Genomic DNA, 22,193 nt, shown 5'->3' on the forward strand with positions numbered 1-22,193 from the left:
CTGCAGGGGAGCAAAAGCCCCTGACCCACCACTGCTAGGGGCAGCAGCTGTGAGTGGGATTTGGAGTGAGTAAAAAGGAGGGAAAAGAAAAGTGTGAAAGGGAGAGAAGAGGACCTGGCTGGGGAAACCCCTGGTTTGTAGAAACCTGGGCATGGGTAAAGGTTTCTCGGGGATGGTGGAAGGGGGCTGGTGGGAGGCAGAGGTCTAGTCTGCCCTGGGCTCTCCATGTCTCAGGCCCATTGACTGTGTGTGATCTGCATCACACCTCCTGTTCCTGGGGACCGTGGGTATTTATCTGGGCTCAAGAAGCACTGTCAGGTCTAGGGAATGACTGTAAGTCCCATTGGTATCTCGCCTCTGAGTGCTGTCTGGCCCAAAGTATCTGAGGGTTCTCCCGATAGAAATGTGGTATTTGAAAATTCAAATGAGCCAGGCAATTACTTTGAAAAAGCCTTTACCTTGCTGAGGATTCACAACAGATTTTCATGAAAAAATGCTGTACTCTCTGTACCTTTTCTGTAGTATATCAATAGATGCCACACTCACACATACACAGACACAGCAAATATATTTGGAAGAATTCAACAAGTTTCTTTACTGCAATATGTCTTGAAAGCATTAGTATATGTCATCAAATCTAAGAGATACCTTCAATTGGAAGATGTGTCATTATTTAACGTATTACTAAGAAAAAAAAAATGTCCAAGATGGAAAGTCTCACAGGAGATGCCTCCCTAAAGATGGAGCAATGAAAGGCTCCACTGTCGGCTGGGTGTGGTGGCTCATGCCTGTAATCTCAGCACTTTGGGAGGCCAAAGCAGGTGGATCACCTGAGGTCAGGGGTTCGAGACCAGCCTGGCCAACATGGTGAAACCTCATCTCTACTAAAATTACAAAAATTAGCCAGGCATGGTGGTGTGCACCTGTAATCCCAGCTACTTGGGAGGCTGAGACAGGAGAATCACTTGAACCCAGAAGCCGGAGGTTGCAGTGAGCCGAGATCGCACCACTGCATTCCAGCCTGGGTGACGAGAGTGAAACTCTGTCTCAGAAAAAAAGGAAGGAAGGAAGGAGGGAAGGAGGAAGGGAGGGAGGGACAGAAGGAAGGAAGGAAGGAAGGAAGGAAGGAAGGAAGGAAGGAAGGAAGGAAGGAAGGAAGGAAGGAAGGAAGGAAGGAAGGAAAGAAGGCAGGCAGGCGGGCAAGAAAAGAAAGACTCCACTGTCAGTACAGAAGAAAATGAGAAATAAACCCGCCATGGAGAGGAACAGCAAGGAATCAACAGGTTTCTATTTTGGCCCTGGCGAGGGGAGAGAGAAATAGGGAGAGATGCCCTGCACTGACCATTAGAACCATAAGCTGGTTCTCATTCTGGGGTCACACCATTCAGCAGATCCCCAAGGAGTTTCAGGAGTTGTGTCGCCAGATCACTGGCAGAAGCAAACACAAACCCCCTCTGAAAGAACTCAATTTCAGCCCAGGCCAGTAGTGATTGCAAAACACTAATTGTGAGATGTTTCTTGATTTGGGGATGTTAAAATGCGAGAAAATGTGCACCCAGGCATAGATGAGGACAGTGAGCCCTCATCCAGAGAAGGTCAGAGTATTCAGCCCTAACTACTCTATCCCACTGGAGAGCTCCTGGTTAGCAGTGGTCACTGTTGCCACTATTTATGGAGTGCTGACTTGGTGCCAGGCTCCAGGTGCCAGGCTCTGCACACATCAGCTCTTGTCGTCCTCACAGCACCTCTGCATGGGGACAGCAGTGTTACTAGTATTTTCAGTAGGGCAAACTGAAGCAACTTTACTGAGGCTGCACATGAGTAAATGACAAAGCTGGGCTTTGAGTCCATGCTCATCTCTGGTATCCTGAAGGTGGTGTCCATCAGACATTTTTCAAAGGATGCTACTTTGGCCTGCTGAACCTAGCATATTGCCAAAAATGCAATTTTTCAGCAAAGCGTCTATTCCCTACACAGAGGTAATTTCTGCATCAAAGTCTGTCTTATCCCACCCTAGAAGGCTGCGCAAAGGCTCTTGCTGTCCAGTGGTCTTGGCTCTATGGGTATTCCTGGGCTCTGGTTGGATAACCCTGTACTTGCTGTAAAGGGATCACTGGTGGGCATGAGAACACATCATTCAATGTCTTCTCCTCTTTTCTGATTTTAGAAGATGTTAGTATAAATATCACAAAACTTCCGAAATATGACCAGGCTCCAATCACCTTTCTGGTCCATGTCCTGTCCCTCCTGAGGCTCAAAGACCTCAATCTAGGGAAGCAGCACCCCGTTCCCTCCCCACAGAGCTATGTAGATCTCGGGGGTCATCTGGAGAGCCAGAGTCTGACTGAGTAATAAATCCCCTCCCTGCAGGACAACTAGCCAAGTTTTATTACAGATCCTATCACAATGAAAAGGGCTGGTACTCCTGTGATTGAGCTAATCCTGTCACCGTGTAAATCAATAGGAAACCCACAGGAGGCGATTTGATTTAGGATGTTCATTTTGGGAAGCTGGTCTTCCTACAACATTGGAGTCAAGATATTGCCAGGGCACTTCCATGACAAATGGAAAGTTCAGCCCAAAAGGACCAGACTTGTAATAAAATAAATTCAGATCTCTCCAAATAAAAATTCAGATGCATTTTAGTCTCCCTCAGTACATCAGGCTGAATCCCTTAATTTACCACATTATTATGGAAACACCCTTACCTCTGCCTGTCAAAATCACTGACATTGCGGGGGCTCCGTCTTGGGAGACACTAGCTGCTTTATAATTATTTAGCTGATGTGCAGTGTACATTATCTTGAAGCAGGCCATATACTCGAAGAAGAACAGTACCGGATCCAGGATGAATCTGAGGGATATCTGGCCGGCAGGAGAAGGGGAAGAGAGGTAACACATGTTGCCCAGACATACTGCTGCTAGGTGACAATGCAATGCCTCCAACTCTGTCCCCTTGACTCAGGCCAATATCCCTCTTCTACAAGCCAGTTGGCCAGGCAGCCAAGGCCATGTCAGGCAGAGGCAGACTGAGGGTTCTGGGTACTGTTTCTGTCCAACAGGTATGGTGGGTTCTCCTCTAGGGCTGCCAGTTTGCATGAGGGCCTCGTGTCTCTCCATTGGCAGGGGCTGGTGAGCATCCAGTCCATCTGTAGGAGGGACACACAGTGGCTGTCTTCTGCAGCATGGACAGACCTGGAGTGACTGCCCAAGCAGCGGACCCCACTTGCCAGGGGAACGCAGGGAGGTGAAGTTGCATCTAGAGCAGCAAAGGGAAGGCCGTGTGGGACATTGATCTCCAGGTTCTAAGATGGGCCCTTGGCAGGAGCCCTTGTGAACATGGATGTGATTTGTTGGGATGGGGCCTCCCACCACGCCTCCTGTTCTCCCACCTCCATTAGGGGTGACTCACACCTGCAGAAAAGATGAATCATGTGGGTTACGAAACCAAAGGGCTCCTGAGAGCGAGGCTGGAAAGGACCTCGGAAACCATCTATGCAGATCCTGTCCTCTGCCCATCCCCTCTTGCCCCAGCCTCTCAACTCAGGCTGCCAAGCCACAGACTCCAAGTGAATCCTACACGCTCAACAGGAGACTGCTCCTGGAACTGAGCATCAGAGAAGCAGCTTTTTTCCCACCTCAAGGCCTTCTCGACCTTTTTGTTTTACTTCCTGTATTAAGCAGGCTGATGGCTTGCTTTCTGCAAGTGGGCCAGTGGGACCAATGGGTCCTGGGAGGGATGACAGAAGGGATCTAGCAGCGATCCTTACCCTTCATAATTCCTTGGTCATGGAACATTTCCATACATCTCCAGGGTGCTTCAAATCATTATCCACTGGATACCAGGCTGCTCCAGGCAACAGGGGTGAGGATGATTCAACTCACTTTCCCACTGCTGGTCCCAGCTCAGTGGGTGCTTCTAAGAGTGTACATCATCTAGTGAACACCTACCACAAGGCAGGCCCTGGGCTCATAAAAACGAACGTTTATGGACAGCTTATTGTACAGCAAAAGCGGACCTCATCCTCAAATCAGCCCGATGGGGTAGATACCACTGTTCCCCCCATTTTACAGGTGGGGCACCTGCCCTCAGCCAAGACAGTCATCTGCCCAGATGGGCTCTGTGCGGTGGTTTCTCGGGTACATGCTCGTGAGCCCGGCTAATTCGCCACATGCCTTTGCCCTGTTCAACATGCCCCTTCAGCCATGCTGGGTCCTGGGCGATCCAGTGTCTTCCCGGCAGCAGCTTCTCCCTGGGACCCTGCACACTGGCAAGCCCTCTGTCTAGGGAGGCGGGCGAGGCCGCCGGGCGTCTGAGGCCCCGCCAGGTGAGTGCAGCCTCCGGGTGTCCGGTCGGTCTAGGGAACAGGGGACTCACCTGAGACGCCAGGGCCTCCCCGCTCCCAGCAGAACTCGCGGGGCCGAGGCCGCCGCTGGGGCGGTCCTGCGTCCCGAGAGCCCCAAAAGTCGGCGGAGAAGTTCCCCCGGTGGGGGGCGTTTCGGGCCTCCCGGACCGGTCTCGGCCCCGGAGCCCGGCTGCAGGAGCGCGGGCCCGGGGGCGCCGCCGGGCCGCGCGGGCGGGAACGCGCCGCAGCCGCCTCCTCCTCCCTGGCTCCCGCCCGCGGCGGTGGCGGCGGCGGCGCTTCCCCGGCGCGGAGCGGCTTTAAAAGGCGGCACTCCACCCCCCGGCGCACTCGCAGCCTTCGGGATGCCGCGCGAGCCTGCCGCCGCTATGCCCCGCTGCCTGTCGGCCCCGGCTGTCAGCCCTGCCGCCGTTGCCACCGACAAGCAGCCAGCGGGCGCGGGAACGGGGTGCCGGTGGCCCCTGTGGCTCCGGGCCGCTCGCGCCGCCCTGGCGCTGCCGCCGTTTATGCTGCCTGCCGCTCTTCTGGCGCCTCCGCCGCGCCCCGTCTACACCAACCACTGGCAGGCTATGGCCTGGTTGAAGGCAGACTATGTATTGCGGCGCACGGCTAATTCTTAACTTGGCTGGTGGCCGGCCCCGCGCGCCGAAAACTTTCCCGGCGGCCTCTGGCGCGCGCGAGGGGGCAGCCTCCGCAGTCCTGTCCGCCCGGCCCCGGCGCCGGGCCGCGCGTGGGAAGGCTCCGGGACCGCTTGGGGACTGCAGGCGGCCGGGGCGCCCTGCCGGGGGGGGGGGGTCACCCGGGAGGGCGTGCGCGGGACACTCGGCTGGGGGGACTCGGGGTCCCTCGTGGGCGCCCACGCAGGTCCGGCGCGCCGACCGCAAGTACCCAGGCAGTGCCGCCCAACCCTGCGCTCGGAAGTGTGGCCTCAGAAGCTGGGGCGGCGCGGACACCTGCCGGGCTCCGGGGAAGGCTGGGCTGTCTTGGGCGTCGCGCGCCGTCCGCCGCTGGGTCCTGACCGCCCACCCAGCTCTCCCCCCGCGGAGGACCGGCCCCTCTGCCCTCGACGGGCAGCCGGGGCTCTGGACCCTGTGTGCGCGCCAAGGCGGCCGGCCGCTGCTTGGGTGACATGAGCGTGGCCCGGCGTCTGGGGGACTCGCGCTGCCTCGGTGTCCGCCGCTCCGGAGGTAGATGACCGGGGTGCCTGCACCCTGGAGCCCGGCCGCCGTCGGAGAGGCTTTGGGACAGCGTAGGGCTGGGGGTCCTGGGTTTAAAACCTCTCCAGGAAAGGAGGGAGGGCGCTTTGTTTGTGGGCTCCTGCCGCAGTTCCGATGGCAGAGCGGTGTGACCTTTGGCGAGTCACTTCCCTGACATGCTCCTTTGCAGTTAGTGGCAATGTCTACACTGTTCGGTTGTCGGAAAGATCTAATGTTGCATTGCCACAGAGCCTGGACCGGGGCCTGACCCTTACCGGCCCCCACGGGGCCAGCGAGGAGTCCTCCCAGCCCCGCACCCCACGGGCTTGGCTGTCACCTCTTCTGTCAGTTAGCAAGCAGGCCACGCCCTGGGCACAAAGGCGGCATTACCCTCAAAGGACCGCCCAGCGGGTGCCTTTTTCCTGTCTCAACCAGCTACCGGGTTGAGGGGTGGTGAGTTGGGGTTGATCCAGATTTATGGCTCCTGGAGAGGCCATCAGTTTGGGGTCGCACCAGGGGACCTCTCAGTGCAGTTAACAAATCTACAAACTACACACTCAGAGGATTAAGTGAAGTGACAGGGAAGCGCCGACTCATAACTCTAAACCTTAGTGCCAGGCAGGGTTAAATTTAGTTTCATCATTATCCGTGGCAGAAGCCAGCAAGGTGTGGTGGCGTCCCTGATAGAAATGACATTTCTTCTGGATCCCAAGCCCCACGTTGATGTGCTGTTAGGTGTGTGGCCTGCTGGAGGGGTAGATTCTACCATTTGAATGATAGAATCTTCGCAAGGCACGTTCGAGTTTATCTGAAAGAATGCTAGCACATCTTTGGAGACCTTTTAAATATATGTGTGTGTGTGTATATATATATATAAAATGTTATATGTATACAGATATACATGCACATACATATACACACATGTATATCCATATATATATATATATATATATATATATATTTTTTTTTTTTTTTTTAACTACTCAAGCCCCTCCAAACATCCTGTGATTTCAGATTTTGCCTTCGAGTAGCACTGACTGCGTTCGTCTCTGTAGTTCCTGACTCTCCCTGGCTGATTGTCCAGGCTGAAGAAGGCGTTCCTCATGTTTGCTTTGTGCCCCTGGCTCCTGCCACACTTTGCTGCTGTGCCCAGGTGGCCCAGCAGTTTGCCTGCAGCTAAAAGTGACTTAAGCTACATGATAAATTACAAAGTGCCTGGGTTTTGGGATCCTAAAATTAAATGAGCAGAATGGAGCTGAAGTTGAGCTGTGAGCTCACACTGCAAGAGAGAGGCAGAGAGGCACAGGTAACTCTCCCCGGAAATATCTGTCTGTGGGAATAGAAATGCCTAACCCTTGGCCATGCCGGCCCTTCGAGACAACCTCTGTCTGACTTGCTGAGTTTTTATGTGCAGCCTGCTCTCCTGATTTTGCTCATGGGAGAGAAGATTCCCTCCGATGCACACTCCCTACCCAGGATATTCTGGGGAGTCAATTGGGGTCTCCCCAGCTCTGTCCAGTGCAGCCAGGATGAATGCCACGCAGCCTGGTCACTCAGGCATGGTGCTGGCAGTGGCACTGTGGTGACATTCACTAACACAGGGATTAGCTGGTTGGGGATAGGAGCTGTCTCAGAGGCTTGTGTGTGATTACTCACGGAGGGCATATTACTCTTTATTCCAAAACAAGCTTTTCTTTCCCCTCTCTAAGTGCACTGCTAATGTGGAAAAGGCCCGGAGCATTTGAGCCTCTACCCACTCAATAAGAACTCTTTGAAAACCTTATTTGCCTTTTTTTCAGCCAGGAGAATTTGTGACTCATAAATAAGATGTAGATATTATTAGCTTTGACTTACAGATGAGTAAATGGGGGTGAAGTAAGCGAAGGAAGCTGTTTGTGTTGACATGGTATGCATATGTCACCTCTGACAGTTCCATCCCCTGCTCAATTTTCTTCTGCTATATTCTCTGGTCTGAGATCTCCTTTGTGAAACTCTTTCTCCAAGCCCTTAATGGGCAATTAGTGTTATGTTCTGTACTTGCCTGAATCACAGCCCTGGTTTTCTCCCAGATAGTTGCTGTGCTCAAAGTTCTTGCTTGCTTGTTTTACTTTCTTCCATACAACTAATAACTGGTTTCAGTTTATTTTACATGGTCCAGAGGTAATTTAGACTGGTGGTTATTCACCTTTCTTGAGTCTTGGCTCCCTTTCAACATCTGATAAAGGCTGTGGATCCTCTCCGTTGTAAAATATGCATCCCCAGGGACAAGACAAGATAGCCTCTCTTTGTCCCTGTACTCATCATTCCAGGTAACACCACAGTATTTCAAAGGGAATAAAAATGTGGAAGTGTCCAATGTCATTATCGGCAGATGACATAACTACATGGATAATCCAAAAGAACCTAGAGATTAACCACTGGAGCTAATAAGGGAGTTGATCAGCAACAGCTACCTGCATGGCAGCACATCTGAGAAGATAAAAGAACCATTCTTCATTCTTGCATAAAAGCTGTAAGATACTTTGAAATAGGTCTTTTAAAAAGGTGAGACTTTTATAGAGAAACAAAATATTTAGAAGAAGGACTGAGAAAAGAAAGTTTAGGCTGGGTGCGGTGACTCACACCTGTAATCCCAGCACTTTGGGAGGCTGAGACAGGCGGATCACCTGAGTCGGGAGTTTGAGACCAGCCTGACCAATATGGAGAAACCCTGTCTGTACTAAAAATATAGAAATTAGCCGGGCGTGGTGACACGTCCTGGTAATCCCAGCTACTTGGAAGACTGAGGCAAGAGAATTGCTTGAACCCAGGAGGCAGAGGTTGTGGTGAGCCGAGACCGCGCCATTGCACTCCAGCCTCAGCAATAAGAGTGAAACTCCATCTCAAAAAAAAAAAAAAAAAAAAGTTTTAAATAAAGGGACAGATGTGTTGTGTTCGTGTATGGGAGAACTTGCTCTCATAGTTGCCCCAATTTAATCTGCAAATTCAATGTAATCTAGTTTAAGCCATGACAAGTTTTAATGTGGAATATGAAATCACGCAAATGAATTATAAAGTTCATATGGAAGAGTAAGGTCCAAGAATACCTCAGACAACTCTGGGAAAGAAGAGGAGGAGGGGAGTTGTGGTAACGACAACAGCTGAACATGGACCCAGTCCATCAATAGAGTCACCTCAAACCCAAGCATGTGTGGGAACTTGTGCGTGTGAGCTGAAGAGTTATAAATGGATGGGGAAGGATGGGCTATTTACTAAATGGTGCTGGGAGAACAGGCTCTCCCCATGGAAAAACAATTGGATCCTCACATTACACAACAGTACATTCCAGATGGGATTACTGTTTCTCTGTCAGTAATTTTTATATGTATATAAAACTTTTAGAAAGAAATACAGTGGAATACCTTTGTCACATTGGGAAAGGAGTTCCTCAACAAGTCATGAAAATAAACAAATTTTAAAATGAAGAGATTGATACATTGAGATAAAAATTCTATATAAACAAAGGCATCATAACAGAGTTAAAAAGCAAGTAATAGACTGGGAAAGTATTTACAATATGTAACAAACAGATTAGTACACAGATTATTTTGAAAACTATAAATCACTCAGAAAAAAAGATACATGCCAGGTAGAAAAATGGGGAAGTTTATGAATAGAGAAGTCAACGAAGAGAAATCCAAATGACCAATAAATATAAGAAATGATGCCCAGCTTCCCTCAAGCTCGCTGGGGGTTATTGGAGCACTGCAATTTAGGCAATGATGAGATACCATTTCACACCTGTCACATTGCCCGATATGGAAGAGTGTTAGCATCACGTGCTGGCAAGGATATAGAACAATGGGAACTTTCAGATGCTGCTGGTGGAGATTGGTATAGTTTGGAGAGCAATTTGGCAATACACAGTGAGGCTGAACTGCACCGGCAAGTCCACATCTAGACATATCCTGGAAGAACCCTCGCACATGTGCACAAGGAGACTTGTATAAGAATGTCCATGCAGGCATTTTTTAAATGAAGGGAAAACCTACCTTCCTTAAAGTAGAATAGAGAACTAAATCAAAATAGTCACACCACACAAGACTCTACAGTGGTTAGAAATGAATAAAGCAGATCTATATCTACACAGATACATCTCTCAAATAATGTTGAGAGAGAAAAAAGGCAAATTGTAGATGTCCAATGTGATCATATTCATGTAAACGTTAAGAAACACACAAAACAGGCCAGGCACAGTGGCTCACGCCTGTAATCCCAGCACTTTGGGAGGCTGAGGCAGGTGGATCATCTGAGGTCAGGAGTTTGAGACCAGCCTGGCCAACATGGTGAAACCCTGTCTCTACTAAAAAAATATGAAAATTAGCTGGACGTGGTGGTGCACACCTGTAATCCCAGCTACTCAGGAGGCTGAGGCAGGAGAATAACTTGAACCTGGGAGGTGGAGGTTGCAGTGAGCTGAGATGACACCACTGCACTCCAGCCTGGGCGGCAAGAGTAGAGTGAAACTCTGTCTCAAACAAACAAACAAAAACCACACATCTGTACTGTATTATGGATGCTTATAGATGTAGTAAAAGTATAAAAGTGTGGGATGTAAGGATCTGCATCAAATTCTAGTTAGCAATGGCCTCCAAGAAGGGAAGGAGGGGAGAGGAAGTTCAAACTTTATCTGCAGTGTACTACTTTACAACACACGCTTATGTGTGTGGGTGTGTGTATGTATACATGGATTATATACAAAATTGTGCCTAGATATGTTGTACTTTTTTTTCTTTGTATCGGGGTATATTACATATGGTAATGTATACAAGTGTGTATATATACACACACATAATATATAAACACATGTATGTTGACATATATACCTATATACATACACATATACACAGATACACATAAAACATTAAAGAGAGAAAAAAGGGAAATGTGCATTGGACACATACCGCATGGTGCTCCTGGACCATCTGAAGCACACCCTTGGAGGCACAGGTGCCTGCGAGCACAGATTAAGAAGTCCCTACTTTAGATGTCCAGATTGGGCCAATCCACTTGTCAAGGAAATGGTGACAGAGAAACAGAATGCCTGGCTGCAGGCCACATGGCCGTTTGGACAGAGCTGGACACGGAGCCCAGGAACCCTTCCATTCTCCCCTGGTTCTTGCTCCTTCCAGTCACCCTCACTCCAACCTGTGTGCATTGTCACCTTTGACATTGTGACACTGAGAAAAGACAAGTTGCTTGTGTGAAGAGGATGGCAGCAAGGTGTTCTCCACATACCAAATCACAACAGCTCAGCATCTGCTGCTCTTGGAAATGACGTTTATCTTAAGGGTGGTTCTTGGATGCCATACTTTCCCTTGGGTTTTTGCTTTGCCTGGGGTATTGAGCTAATTTGTTGCTTCTGAGTCTGAACATAAAAAGGCAGGCTGGCTGCCAGGGCCCTAAAAGATCTAAGAGCCTTAAATGATCTTGAACTTGCCTTAAATAGTTTTACTTAAAATAGCTTCTGAGCAGGACATACCTGGCCCAGAATTTCAGGTGAGCCTACACAATTCATTTGTCAGCAGAAGAAAATTGTCATGCTGCAGACAACTTGTTCTTGCAATGAAAAACAAGCCAAAGCCTTAACCAGGTGTTAAAATAATGGGCCAGAACTTGTTCCAGCCAGAGTGTCAGGGGTTTGGTAGGGACAAGGGGAAACCCAGAATAGCAGTCACCTGTGACCTAGTTCTCTGGGATTGATTTTCCGTCTAAGGCTGTCTTGGTTTTATGCTCTGAGCCAAGCTGGACTGGCTGTGCACAGCTGGCCTGCAAGAGGTTCTGGGTGTGAACTGAGGGACAGAGACAAGATTAGGATTGTGAAGCTCATTGTCTCAACCCTCGTATCTGACATCTTCACCCGAATAGTGATGCATTTAAGTGGGCAGGATTTTAATTGACTGAACTGCCATCCTGAGTCATTGGAGCTGGTGTGGGGAGTGGTGATCGAAGCTGAGCCAGCTGCCATCTATGGAGCCAGAAAAGCTCCAGAAGGCAGCATCCAGAGGTAGACTCAGAATCAGGACTGAGCAGGTGGCTCAGCTGACTGGTCCATTGGAAAGGCTTGAGTTTCTCTAGGTGGAAACCAGGGAAGCAAATGAGAAACACAGAGCTGTTGATGGGCTAGGGGAGGCTGGGACACTGCCTGATACTCTTGCCGGCTTTGAGCTTTGGGTGGTGACAGGGGCACTCAGGGCTGTCCAGACCCTGTTCTCCAGTGTCTGCCAACTGCATGCCAGCTGGGGAACATCCTGAGCTCTTTTGTATCTCTGAGCCTCTACACAGATTTTGCCATCTAAAAAGTGGTTCCTCTGATCTTCTGCAGCTCAGCCCAGGCTGCTGACACCTCCCACCCTCCTTTTACCAGAGCCCTGCCCTCGGAGGGCTTCCAAGTTGTCCTTGCCCTGGGTAGGTGGCTTCCTCCTGGCTCCTGGGACTGGGTCTTGGCCTTGCCACTGACCAGAAGCCCTGGCCTTGCTCTCCCCAGCTGATGTTTCTCATGACTACTCTTGCTCCAAAGGCCCTCACTAGCCCTTCAGGGAGGTGTCACCAGGCCTGTTTAATGGTGATGAGGCCTTAGATCCAGTTACCTTCTGAGAAATCAGTGTAGGGCAGGACCCTACACCCTCTGACTCACCTTCTACTGCTGTCACCTTGTACCTGCTTCCCAGACAAAGGTAAATCATCAGACAGAAAGCCTTTCAGCTCTGCCAAAATGAACAAATGAGTGACATAGGAACCTTCTTGGACCCCACCAGCCACTGTTTCTCCCTCTGTCCACCTGGTGCGTGCACGTGCATGTGCATGAACATGCACAGACTCAAAGGGCTGCACACCAGCATCGTTCTGTCTTGGACAATCTGTACTGGCTCCTGTTCATCAGCATTGAAACCTCTCACACCTCTCTCTATTGGATGGAAAAAGAAAAGCCCTCCAGTCCTTCTAGGAAGCCACTCAAACTGCACATTTGAGGCACTCACATTTCAGTCACTGCACATTTCAGTCACTCAAGCTGCACGTTTATCAGCTGCACTAATCATCTTTTGCTGAAACCTCCTCCTTTTGTGGGTCCCTGTCTATAAAAAGAGAACCCTGTCTACCTTAGTGGCAGAGCTGGAGGCCTAGAGGTCACCATCGCCTCCTCCTGCTCCCGTGCTTCCCCAAGCCTGTCTCATTGTCTCCTGCATGGCTCTCAGGCTCCCTGCTTCACCTCTGCCACTGCCCAGCACAGGCTGTGGCCTCTATTGCCTCTACCTCCCTGCACTGTTGCAGGGCCTCCTCCTGTCCCACCCTACCGCCTTGAGCCCTGGCTGTAGCTCCAGCTCTGCCGAACCCCTGTCTTCATGCTTTTGCTTCCTTTCAGGCTTGCTTCTGCTATTCTTCCTGCCCAGAATGGCTTTACCCTGTCACCAGGTTAGCCCCTCAGCCTTCCCGGTTCTGTTCCACTGTCAGTTCCATCAGCCAACTCATCCCGATTTCCCCAGCCCACTGGACGTGCCCTTCGTCTGGGCTCCCAGGCCTCCTGCCACCTTGACATTGCCTGATGGCTTGCCTGTTTCTGACACTGGTCTCTGGGCTTCCAGGGTGAGTCAACCCAAAGTTAGTCCTCTGGCTGCTCTCTAAGATTAGTTCCAATTCCGCCACCTCTCTGATGGCTAGCAGATGTGCGTTCATTTATTCAGCGAGTATTGCTGTGTGCTGTCACTGGCGTGGGCACTTAGAGATAAGAAAATGTGGCCCCTGCATTGCAAGAGTCTCTTAGTGGTTATAAGCCTTTGTGAAGGACCAAGGCCAGGCTCCTGTGCTTTATTTAAGTGTCATTTATTGAACCACTGCCACCATCGCTTTCTCATCCCAATCGTTTGCTTTTCGGAGTCACTTGATAGGCCCTCCCATGTGTGTACTTGTGTATGAGGACACCCTCCTTGTGACGCTGTAGTTTGCCTCTTGGCCAGGTTGGCTCCACACTGATCTGAGAGCCCTGTGTACCCTGCAGGCCCCACTGACGCCCTGGAGGCCCCACTAGTGACCTGGAGCTCACTGTGGATGCTTCGGACCCTGCGGGTCCCATCATCCCATCAAGCTGTGGTTCTTGCTGATGTCCTTGTGCCTCTGCTCTTTGAGCATCTTGAGGACCCAGCAGTAGGCGCAAGGCCCCCTGTCTAGTCCTGCAAGGAAGGGGGATGAATAGCCATCAGCTGTCAGGAGCCTCATGCTCTATGGGATGGGATCAGCAGCCTCGGGTTCCCATGGCAACCAGCCCATCAATGCCCTCAGTGTCAAGACAGTGGCACCGTGGAAAGGAAGAAAGTCTCATTGTCTTGCCTTGGCCGCTTAGGCATAAACAAGCTGCACTCCACAGGGCCCCACAGCCACGCCCAACCTGCGGCTCTGCTCAGCCGCACACGGACTCATTTACTGAATTGGGCTGGGAAGATGCCATCACTGTTATTTCTCTAACCTTCCTCGGGGGCTCTTGAATTTCTACCACTGGCCAGCATCCATCAATTCTGGAGTCCGTGTCGGGAAAATCCATCTTCTTAGTGAGAGTGGGAAGAAACAGCCCAAATGGAGCAGACTACCGAAGCTCTGAGTGATCAGCCAGACCACCTTGGGGGTGAATACGTCAGTGGGTAATGGCATCACTCATGTTCTTGCAAGGAACCTGGACTTCCAGACTTTCCCCCTTTGGTTTCAAACACCCTGGTGACAACTCTCAGACATATCTCCTGTGATCATTTAAGCAGATCATCTTGAGATGACCACTGCTGGGCTCGCCACAGGCGGACAGTCCAAGAAGGCCCTGTCCCCCTTCCTGGACTGTCCACCTGGGAGGACCCCAGCAGTGGTCATTTATAAGAGCTTCCTTCTTGCCTTCAGAAGGCCTAAGTTCACCTCCATGATCATTGCTGGACTCTTCCTTGGGTGGAGATCTGGGAAGGTGGTGGAGGGGAAGGGAGGGGCTGCCTCTTGTTGGATAAGTGCCCTCCCACCAGAGGTCAGGCCTGCTGTTCCCTGTCTAGTAGAAGGCTGCATGGGGGTGCACTGACCACAGCCCTGCCTCTGGGTCTTTCTCCCCTGCCGCCCAGCCCATGGCCACAGCCCAGGCCGGGCCTGCTCACTTATACTCTCCCTGGTAGTGAGTGTCCTGGTGACTGCCTCACTGGCTTCCCTGCCTCCCTTCCAGGCCGTTTCCCCCAGTGCCACTGTAGGATTCCTCAGAGCCCTAAACCTCATGCTGTCCTTTCCCTTCTTTAAAACCAGCAGAGGTTCCTGCACAGAAAAGCATGATACATCCAGCCCTTGGTGAGCAAGCCTGCCCTCCCCGCTGCTCTGTCCTCACCAGAACCCTTCACCTTTACCATATGTTTCTTCATTAAGTCCGGGCCTTTGATGTTCAGCAAACTTTCCATATGCTTTTTCTTTCTTTTGCATCTATCTGTTGCTGTCGTTTTAACCTGGGGGCCCCTTCCTTGTGTGGTCTACCCGGGACCCTGCCCTTCTTTGACATTAGCTAAAGTGCTGCTTCCTGACCTGCCTGCAGCCCTGTCCTCTCTGAGCTCCATGGAGGGGCTTGGCCATGGCATGCGGGGTGTCTGTCTCCCCGCTAGACCCTCTGGACCACAGCGTCTCATAGTCCTCATCTTTATGTGACTCATTTTGCTTCCTGAGACCCTAGCGCAGTTCCTGGCACTAAGAAGGTTTAGTGAATGAGAAATTGTTAGAATTTTTTATACCAGGACCTGTGATGCCCTGATTCCATTCACCAAAGGCAAATGATCCTTACAGTGTGAGTATGGAGAAAATGCTGACCTTGTTATCTTCACTTCTGCTGAGCTCTAGCAGGTTTGTGGGCAGCAAATATTTGTGATGTTTCTATATAGTCAAATACTGCTTGTGCTTTCTACCCTTTGACATCTCTTAGTACCTTGTCTTTGGGCTCTGTGTTTCATGGGACTGAGTCTTGCTGAGTGATTCCAGTGTCACCTGCAGGGACTCTCCTCTCAAGGCCAAGGCAATGTTCAGTCATCTGTGCCACATGGCTACTCCAAGGCAGAACTGGTAAATCTGGTCAAACCCAGCATCCTATCCTAGTGTTCTCTGAAGCTCAGAATGAGCATCTTCCTCCTGGGTGGGCAGAAGAACAAGAGGAAAGGAAGCCAAAAAAAAGAGGATGGGGGAAGCCACAGAAGAGGGAGGGAGGGAAAGTGGGAAGGAGGACTGAGGAAAGGAGGCATGGGTGTGTCCTGGGGCCTCGGTGGAGCCTCTCCTGTGGAAGGTTTATTTTCTGTAAAGAAGTAGTCTGACTTGTGCCTGTACTCAGCCTCTCTTTCCTCTCACGTGACTATTTCCTTAGAATGGCAACTGGGTCCTCGGATTCCAGTACCTCTACCATGACTGCCACCAGCCGCTCCTATGTCAGTCTTGGCTGTCTGCCAAGCACTACTGATAATTGCCCCCAGAACCCTACTATTAATCCCATTACACAGATGAGCAAACTGAGACCCACAGAGGCTGAGTAACCTGCTATGGTAGTAAGGGTCAGAGCAAGGCTTTCAACCTGGGCAACTTGGATTCCAGGCCTTCCTCATAGACAGAGTCTGTGTCTATTAGGAAAGGCTGCAAAGAGCAGGTGGCATGTGAGCTGCCACAGAACTTGGCTTGGGATTTTCTAAGTGGCTAGGGCAGAGGGGTGCAGTCCAGGCAGATGGAGGGTTGGGGCAGAAGGGACCTGTGAAGAAGTCCTAGCTGTACTATGGGATCCTCCCCTCCTTATCAGGGCTCTGACCTGGGGCTCACTTCAAAGGCTTATCTATGCAGGAATGAAGGCAGCATTCTTGATATGGAGTCTAAGAGTCTGAAGGTCAGGGAACTTTTCTTGGATACCCTCCCTTCTGCCTACCAGAACCCTGTGTTTCCCACCTGCTGGGAGGCAAGTGGAACACAGTAGAACCAGATCCAAAGAGGAGAGAAGAGGCTGGAGGGGGACCCACAGTTGCATAGAAGGTAGCATGGCCTAGGTATAAGACTATTTACATTACTTGATTCTTCTCAGTATAGTACAGAAAGGATACGTGGATACGGAATATTTTTGCAACACAGAAAAGAACAAGAAAACTAAAAATCACCCATAGTCCCACCACCCCAAAATAATCACTGTTGACACTTTGGGCCACGTTGTTTTTGTTTTTTGATTCTGTCTCTGAGTGTATGCGTGCACACTCATATACAGGTTGACTATCCCGTATCTGAGATGCTTGGGAAAAGAAATGTTTTGAATTTCCAATTATTTTAGATTTTGGAATATTTGTATTATATTCACTTGTTGAGCATCTCTAACCTGAAAATCTGAAATTGGAAATGCTTCAATGAGCATTTCCTTTGAGTGCCCTGTTAGATTTTGGAGTATTTTAGATTTTCAGGTTAGGGATATTCAACCTGTGTAGGTATGCACACACACACACACACACACGCACACACACATGCACACACATATTCACAAATGTCTTATACAAATAGGATTGTCTACTTTTGCAACTTGTACCTCCCAAGTCAATAAGTCTTCTATGGCGTAACTTGTAATGGCTGGTCAGTGTACCTTTGCGTAGCTGGCCCATCATTTATGTAATTCTTTCCTGACATTTAGGTCAGTGAGTTCTTTATCACTGCTTGGGGAGGTGGATAGTGCTGCAGGTACTCTGGAAGGTCAGCAGCATGCAAGGAGGTGGAAGAGGTTCTGCCACTGCCCTGTTCCCCCGTCCCACATGCCCTGGGTCCCTGGTTATGGCATCTCATCCCACCTCCCCCCATTTCCCATCCGGCATCACCAGCCTTGCAGAGGGTCCACACTTGATAACATTTGTTCAGTTCAACTCATCAGGATTTTATTGAGCATTTTTATTTAAAAAATTATACATTACATATAAATTTATAAATTTAGAGTATTATATAAATGCTCTCCCATTGTAAATAATTCAGACAGTGCAGGTGTACAAAGCAAAATCCAAAATCTCCTTCCGCTCCTCATCCCATCCCTAATTTATTCCTTCCCTGAGATGTCACCACTGTTCACACATTAGTATATGTGTCCTGTTTCTGTGCCTTAACAGATATGTGCACATATACACACAAAAATAATTTTTTTTTAAAACATAAATGGGATCACAATAAACATGGGTTTTTTTGGACCTACCTAGATTTTCTTAGCTAACAGTAGGATATCTTGGGAATCTTTCCATGCTGGTACATAGAGACCTACCTCATTCTTTTTAAACAGTTTTATGGCATTTTAGAGATGCAACATGTTTTGTTATACCACACCTATGAATGTTCCTTTGATTCGCCTCCAGTTTTTCTTCTGTTATAAGCAATGTTTCAGTGGTTATCCTTATTCCTGACTCTGTGCACTTGTGAGAATTTCTGCAGGATCCATAATAATAAAACAAATACTAGTTATAATAATAAATGATGATTGCTGGCCCTTACTGTGTGCCAACTAACTTTTCATGTGCTTTCCTTGTATTAACTCATTTAATCTTAGAAACCCAATGGGGTAGGTGTTATTATTACCCCCATTTTACAGATGTGGAAACAAAAGCACAGAGAGGTTAAGTAACTTTTTCCCAGTTACACAACTTGTAAGTTCCAGAGCCAAGATTTGAACCCAAATAGTCTGGCTCCAGAGAGGCGACCTGCTGAGTCAATGTATATGTGCAAGTTACATTGTGTTAGACATGGGCCATGGCTCTCCAAACAGATAGTGCCGGTTGACACTGCCCCCAGAAGTGTGTGTGGGCCCCCACCAATTTTGTGTAGTGATGACTAATTGTTGTCATATTTGCAAATTCTTATAGGTGAAAAATGAGATCTGGTGGTGGTTTTAATGAGCTTCTTTTCCCTCATTGTTGTTCAAGTTAAATGTTGCTTGGCTGGCACATTGGCTCACACTTGTTATAGTCCCAGCACTTTGGGAGGCTGAGGCTGGAGGATCGCTTCAGCCCAGGAGTTCGAGACCAGCCTGGGCAAGATGGCAAGTTCCTGACTCTACAAAAAAAAAAAAAAAAAAAATTAGCCAAGTGTGGTGGTGTTCACCTGTGGTCCCAGCTACTGGGGAGGATGAGGTGGGAGCCAAGGAGGTTGAGGAGTCAGTGAACCAAGACCACATCACCACACTCCAGCCTGGACAACAGAGCGAGACCCTGTCTCAAAATAAATAAGTAAATAAAGTTAAGTGTCTCTTTATATATTTATTAGCCATTTTAATCCTTCTCTGAATTGCTTATTTATATTCTTTGCCCATTTTTTCAGTGGGGCTGTTTGTCTTTTAATGATTGCTTTCTCTATGTTGTAGATATTAATCCCTTGTTTTTAAGTACGTTGCAGATTTTCTCCTGTCACTTTTCGTTGAACACTGTTCAGAGGGTTTGTTGGCTTGCCTGTTGTTTTTTGAAATAAAATCTGCAGCACCATTTGTTTGCAAGGTTTTGGGCTCATCACTCTGTGTAATTCAGAGATGAGTAAGACAAAGTCCCTACCTAAAATAGACAGCACGTAACTCTTGCAAGAGGAGTAGTGAGTGGAATATAGGGGTGGAGTCCAAATGCTTTAAGATAACGGAGGAGAATGGGGCAACCTCTCAACTGGGGATTCAGGGAGGCCTTTGTGACCAGTGGCATTAGGGCCAGACCTTGAGGGGTCCCTAGAATTTTCATAGAGGAATGGGAAGTGGGGGTGTGTTTGGGCAGATGGATTATGAGTACTTTAATCTACGTCCCATCCAAAAACAACTCACCTTCGATGACCCACTGGAAAGAGTCTCATGAAGGTACTACTTACAGAGGTGTGCATGGGGACAAGGGAACCAACAAAGGGTGTTGAGGTACCCGGGGACTGGGTAGGCGATGTTGGGGAGCTACTGCAGTGATGGAGGCAGAACAGTGTTAGCGGAGCCTGTGGGAGCTGGAGCTGAGTAGGATGCAGCTTCCTTCTGGTGCCTCCATTGGCCTGGGCAGTATTGCCTGGAGGGGTCAGTCTTCTGCGGCACAGAGCAGGACAGAGAATGATGGAGAGTGGGTCAGAGGTGTCGGGGGAGGTGGAGGGAGAAAAATCAGCTCAGTAAGGATAAAGGCAGAGATAGAAACTTCTGGATGTGTGAAGGCCTCAGCAACCCTCAATGCCATTAGATGGTAGGGGGGTTCATTTGCTGCTGCTTTTACTTAGCAAACATTTATTGGATGCTGGCTCAAAGCCTGGTCCCGGGCGAGGTGCTAACTTATAAAGATGGGTCAGGCAGGCTGTGCACCCCAGTGATCACCACCGTGGCGCCAGTTTTAGCTTTCCACGTGTCCTCTCCGAGGGTCACAGCAGAGGCCTGTGGTTTTATGTCTGTTGGACCCCACGTACCTGGATCTGTGCCTCCTTGTCCCAGTCGGAGTTTATTTAGGTGTGTCTGTCTGAGGACAGATTTTAACATGGAAAAATAAGTCCATTTTTGGCCACCATTGAATTCAGTCTAACATACATCTTGATCTTCTGCTGTTTTTTTCCAACTTAAACAAACAAACAGAAATCCCAATTTGTGTTCCTCTTGATAAAGCTCAATTTCTATAGAAAGAAAAGAAACCTTATTGCTGTCCTATCAAAGTAACCATTTATGACTGAGCTCATTAACAGTCTTCTTATGCTCGCCTCTCAGTTTTTCATTTGCAGGAATATGACACCGTTAACCAAGAACAAGAAGTTAGATTTGTTTTAGAGACTTAAATAACTTTACGTATCATGACTTTGATAATCCAAGACCCTCACAACCATTCATTCATTCATTCATTATTTATTTATTTATTTATTTATTTACTTACTTACTTACTTATTTGAGACAGAGTCTCACTCTGTCACCCAGGGTGGAGTGCAGTGGTGTGATCTCAGCTTATGGCAACCTCCGCCTCCTGGGTTCAAGGAATTCTGCCTCAGCCTCTCTAGTAGCTAGGATTACAGGCACATGCCACCACATCCAGCTAATTTTTATATTTTTAATAGATATGGGGTTTCACTGTGTTGGCCAGGCTGGTCTTAAACTCCTGACCTCGGGTGATCCACCCACCTCGGCCTACAACCATTCATTTTAGCACAAGATGCAAAAGCCTGTTTGTGGGAACAGATGCTTTCTCTTCCCCATGGAGTTTTGTGAACTCATTAGTGCTTTCTAGGTTTTTTGTTTGCTTGCCTGCTTTTTCGAGGAACTTGCTATTCCACCTTGTTCTGATATTTGATCACATCAGAAACATTAGAAAACCAAATTGATTCTTTCTTACACTAAATAATCTTAAAATCCAAATGAAGGCTAGGCATGGTGGTTTAAGCTTGTAATCCCAACACTTTGGGAGGCTGAGGCGGGAGGATCCCTTGAGCCCAGAAGATTGACGCTGTAGTGAGCTGTGATCATGCCACTGTACTCCAGCCTAGATGACAGAGTGAGACACCATTTCTACAAAAAATGAAAAAAAATTAGCCAGGCATGGTGGCATGTACCTATAGTCCCAGCTACTCAGGAGGCTGAGGCCAGAGAATTGCTTGAGCCTGGGAGGTCAAGGCTGCAGTGAGCTATGATCGTGCCACTGCACTCCAGCCTGGGTGATGGAGTGAGACTCTGTCTCTAAAAAAACACAAAAAACCAAAACAGAAACAAATCCAAATGAAACCTCAGAGGTAGTTATGGACACGTTAACTCTGGGAGACTGTCAATACGAGGCTCACGCTGAGAGACCAGAACTAACAGACCCACACTATCACAAGCCAGGTCTTAACAGCCTTCCTTTTGCAACCAGGGAAGTTCAGCTCTCAAACCTAACCAGAGGATCTTTCCACTTTCCATTTTGATTCTCACTCATAAAGAGCCCTGGATGTATTTTCTATTTTCTTCTGTCAAAAGTTCAATGGCTACAGAGAACTATAGAAAATCCTGTCTTAACCCAATTTATTTTCTTATTCCAAGTTGGTTCTACTTTCCAACAATTGGTTCCTTTCCTGGAGGTAGTTGCTTTGTGCTTGATCTGTGCTAATGACTGTGCCAGCCTGGGCGTCTCACCATGCCAGGGAACTGCTCAGCCTCCTCCCTGGGTCTCTCCTGAAAACTGACCACCTCAGTGGAGTCTCAGTGACCAGGCACTACCATTGAGAGATCCTTTTGTCTCTCCAAGGTTGAGGGAACCTGTTTGTGCGCTTGCCACTGCCATTCTCCCCACAGCGTCAGTTTTGTTTGAATCGTGCTGTCAGGCTGCATGAATTAGATTGCAAGTCTCGAGCTTGGGCCATGTTTCTGCATGCACCGTGGGTGTGAAACTGATGCCCGGTGGATTGTCCCATTATTAGAAACACTGGACACAGCCGGAAGGGTGCGGCCATGCTGCCCAACCCGTTTTCAATGCCATGACTTTGTCCTGAGGCCTCTTCAGAGAGCTATGTTAACATTGAGCCCAGTTTGATTTCTGCGTCGGCCCCTTCATAGCAGAAGACGACCTGCTGACTGGTGTGGCCAGGCCACCTGGCCATGGAGCTTTGAGGAGAGAATCAAGCCAACAAGTACTGTCAGTGAGAA

The 22,193-nt window shown here is 48.9% G+C and overlaps 1 long non-coding RNA gene across 1 annotated transcript; it reads right to left on the bottom strand.

Moving 5' to 3' along the window:
• Window positions 1-2,482: 2,482 nt before the first annotated feature.
• LOC103886086 lies at window positions 2,483-4,563 on the bottom strand. Its single transcript, XR_649520.4, has 2 exons — window positions 3,771-4,563; window positions 2,483-3,414 (listed from the first exon to the last, which is right to left on the bottom strand). It is a non-coding gene; the product is annotated as an uncharacterized LOC103886086 (long non-coding RNA).
• Window positions 4,564-22,193: the final 17,630 nt, after the last annotated feature.

The sequence above is a fragment of the Papio anubis genome, chromosome 7 (genome assembly GCF_008728515.1).
Source record: "Papio anubis isolate 15944 chromosome 7, Panubis1.0, whole genome shotgun sequence".
Taxonomy (NCBI): domain Eukaryota; kingdom Metazoa; phylum Chordata; class Mammalia; order Primates; family Cercopithecidae; genus Papio; species Papio anubis.